This window comes from Triticum aestivum, chromosome 7B, assembly GCF_018294505.1.
Source record: "Triticum aestivum cultivar Chinese Spring chromosome 7B, IWGSC CS RefSeq v2.1, whole genome shotgun sequence".
NCBI classification, from domain to species: Eukaryota; Viridiplantae; Streptophyta; class Magnoliopsida; order Poales; family Poaceae; genus Triticum; species Triticum aestivum.
In genome coordinates this window covers 452,876,674-452,880,901 of record NC_057813.1, presented here as the reverse complement: position 1 = coordinate 452,880,901, position 4,228 = coordinate 452,876,674, and positions in this window count along the sequence as shown.

The following is a 4,228-nucleotide window of genomic DNA, read 5'->3' as shown; positions in this document are numbered from 1 at the left end:
AACAGGCTTGAACAGGCTTCCGTCAGCCCGCTCTTGGCAGACTGAACCTTCTGAATCACCGCACTCATAACAGTGCGGTGTTCCTCGCCGATGGAGGCGTCATTAAGCGCCTCCAGCAAATTGTCCGGCGCCTCCGGATGGACGGAAGTCGCCGGCGTCGTAGGCTTGCCCTTCTTATGAAGGCGCCGCCTGTCGGACTCCGGAACCGCTGATGGTTCTGGAGCAGTGCCTGGCCCGGGGCCGGACTTAGATCCCTCCGGGGCTTTACCCCCTTTGGGCCCAGAGTCCGGAAGGTCGCCTTGTGGCGCCTCCGGGACCGTCTCCTCCTGGTTTTGTCCCCTACGGGACTCCACCTCAGCATCGTCTGTGGGGAGAGGGGAGGAGGTCGTCGGAAGTGAAGCGCTATTCACATCCGACGAATTCAGAGAGCCGCTCGATGAATCGCCAAGCTAAGCTCGGGGCGGACTGCATAATTAGATTCGGTGTTAGAAGCTATCAAATGATAAAGGAATGCAATAAGTCATTCGGGGAGCTGGACACTTACGATTTGGCCAGGGGCTTGACCCTGGATGGCCATCCCCCCTCCCCCCCCCCCCTCGCCGTCTTCGGCGTCGGGGGCGTAGTCCGGCAGAAGGGTCTTCCCCTTCTTGGACCCTCCGGCTTCCCCAGTTGGGGCGGCCTTTCTTTTCGTGCCTCCCCCCATTGGAGGGGGAGAGGCTTCTTCTTCTTCTTCTTCCTTCTCCTCATCTTCGGAGGCGGAGGGAGCGTTGGGATTGTCGGGTAAATCCGACGCCCCCGGACACCAGGAACTCTTTCGGGTCCCCGTGGCCTTCTCCTTGGCCTTCTTCTCCGGCACCACGTGAGGTGCCGGAACCAGCAGCTTTGCTAATTGCACGTCTGCTGGGCCTTCGGGCAAAGGAGCTGGACAGTCAAACTGTCCGGATGTCCTCTTCTAGTCCTGTCAAAGGAACGGGAGTTTAGATCCCACATAAAGTCACACTATGAAATTCGGGTATCCCGTAAGGGACTAAATGTAAGCTTACTTCGGAGGCTTGACATTTGGCGCAGAATCCGCGATCCTCGGTGACGGGAGGGGCGACCTCGGAACTCTTGAAAAGCACCTTCCAGGCGTCCTCGTGCTTTGTTTCGAAGAGCCGAGATAGAGTCTGGTGCTGGGCCGGGTCGAACTCCTACAAATTGAAGTCCCGTCGTTGACACGGGAGGATCCGGTGGAAGAGCATGACCTGGACCACATTGACAAGATTGACCTTCTTGGTCACTAGGTCTCGGACGCAGGTTTGGAGTCCGGTCACCTCTTCCGGATTGCCCCACGACAGGCCCATCTCTTTCCAAGATGTGAGCCGGGTGGGGAAGCCGGATCGAAATTCGGGGGCCGCTACCCACTTAGGGTCACGTGGCTCGGTGATATAAAACCGCCCCGATTGCCGCCCTTTGATGGTTTCCACGAAGGCACCCTCGAGCCAGGTGACATTGGCTATCTTGCCCACCATGGCATCTCCGCATTCCGCTTGTCGGCCTTTCACAACCTTCGGCTTGACGCTGAAGATCTTTAGCCATAGGCCAAAGTGGGGCTGGATGCGGAAGAAGGCCTCACACACGACGATGAACGCCGAGATATTGAGGATGAAGTTCGGGGCCAGATCGTGGAAGTCCAGGCCGTAGTAGAACATGAGCCCCCGGGCGAATGGGTGAAGAGGAAAACCCAGTCCGCGGAGGAAATGGGGAAGAAAAACAACCCTCTCATGGGGCCTGGGGGTGGGGATGAGTTGCCCCACATCTGGAAGTCGGTCGCGATGTCGTTAGACAAGTATCCGGTCTTCCTCAGTTTTTTGATTTGCCCCTTCGTAACGGAGGAGGCCATCCATCTACCTCCCGCTTCGGACATGGTTGGAGAAGGTTGAGGTGGGAAGTGCGGGCTTGGGCGCTGGAGCTCGAGCGCGCAGGGACGGATAAGCAGAGGAGGAAGAAGGCGTGAATGGGAAGGGCGGATTCTTATCCCCTTATATGGGCGGCCAAACTTATGAGCCCCCCCACCGGCCTAATGAAACTCGCTTATCTCCCAAGCGTCGTGGTTAATGGCGCGGTTGGGTTACCCACGCCCGTATTGATGAGAATCCCGGAATAAGGGGACACGATCTCTGCTTTGACAAGATGTGCCAAGGAAACCGCCTCGCTAAACGCGTTGAGGCAGAACAATAAAATGAATAAAAGCCTGGCCATGGCATTATGTCATGCCGTGGAATACGTCAGCATATCCGATTAACGCAAATACTATTCTCTCTATGGTGGAATGTGGAACTTATTGCAAAGCCGGACACTACACTAGTGTTCAACATCTTCTATGAAGTATTCGGAGGATGAACCCGCCTTGCAATGCCGAAGACAACTTGCGCGCCGGACTCGTCGTCATTGAAGCCTGGTTCAAGGGCTACTGAGGGAGTCCTGGATTAAGGGGTGTCCGGATGGCCGGACTAAGACCTTTGGCCAGACTCCCGGACTATGAAGATACAAGATTGAAGACTCCGTTCCGTGTCCGGATGGGACTTTCCTTGGCGTGGAAGGCAAGCTTGGCGATATGATATGAAGATCTCCTCCCATTGTAACCGACTCTGTGTAACCCTAGCCCTCTCCGGTGTCTATATAAACTGAAGAGTTTTAGTCCGTAGGACGAACAACAATCAGACCATAGGCTAGCTTCTAGGGTTTAGCCACTCCGATCTCATGGTAGATCTACTCTTGTACTACCCATATCATCAATATTAATCAAGCAGGAGTAGGGTTTTACCTCCATCGAGAGGGCCCGAACCTGGGTAAAAACATCGTGTCCCTTTTCTCCTGTTACCATCCGCCTAGACACACAGTTTGGGACCCCCTACCCGAGATCTGCCGGTTTTGACACCGACAGAGGGCTTGCCAAGAAGCTATTCGTCATGCTTGAAGGTACTTTTCTTTATCCGACTGTCCTGGTGTTGTCGATTCGTTGTATAGCTGTTGACTCATTGTTTTATTGCATGTGCAGAATTCTGCCAGAACTTTGAGGAAGAGACTGGGCGAATTGAAACAAGCTTGGACACCATCCTCTCTCCTGTTAAGGATGAAGCTGCTATGAACGTGCTCCGGCTGGAATCCCTTATTGCTAGCGTCGTTAACTATCTGGCTCGGCTGAAGGTTATGGTGTCGCGGATCGACTCAGCACTCTGGCCAAGGGTGACGCTCCAAAATGACCTCGAGTCTCTGATGACTCGACTCAATGAGATCCCCGGTCGAGTGCAAGCATGGAATAAGTCTTATGCCCGGTGTGGCACTGATGTTGCTCTATCTCTGGTTCGCGTCCACTACAAGGAAGCCAGAGAAGAGAAGCTAGCAGCGATCAAAGTTGCCAACACCAATGGCTTGACTTATGTTCCTTCGTGGAGACTTTTATCGCTGCCGCCACTCGAAACGCAGATGGAATTGATTTGGATGAGTTTGTCGAGCCTGCCAGTCCTCCTCTTACGGAGTGAACAAACTTTTATGGTCCGATTAAATTTGCCTTGGTATGCCGAGTGGTTTTTTGTAACCGCTAAACTCCTTCGGGTTTGATGCCCGAGTACTTTAATACGCGGTCTATAACCTCCTGGTATTTGTCTTTAAACTTGGCTTTTCTTTGAATATGCTTGTGTTTGCCTTCGAGTGGAACTTGTTTCTTCACTCGGAACAGTATTTTATGTCTATGACACAATTCTTAGGAGAGGGTCACGGGTGACCTGCGCCTCGTCGTCCTTGCGGATCGGGATGTGGCTCATAGGTGAAGGTTGCAGTCGACCTGCACTTCATCATCCTTGTGGATTAGGATGGAGCACACATTGTATTTATGGTGCAGCTCTGAGGAGAAGGTCATAGTCGACCTGCGCCTCCTCATCCTAGCGATTTAGGATGAAGCGTGTAGCCAAGTCCCCGAGTGAGAGGGTTGCTCTTCACTTGGTGGAATTTCTTTGAACTTAGGCGAGTACTGAACTACAGCTAAGCCCCCGAGTGAGAGGGTTGCTCTTCACTCGGTGGGATTTCTTTGAACTTAGGCGAGTACTAGACTTCAGCTAAGCCCCCGAGTGAGAGGGTTGCTCTTCACTCGGTAGGATTTCTTTGAACTTAGGCAAGTACTAGACTGCAGCTAAGCCCCCGAGTGAGAGGGTTGCTTTTCACTTGATGGGATTTCTTTGGACTTAGG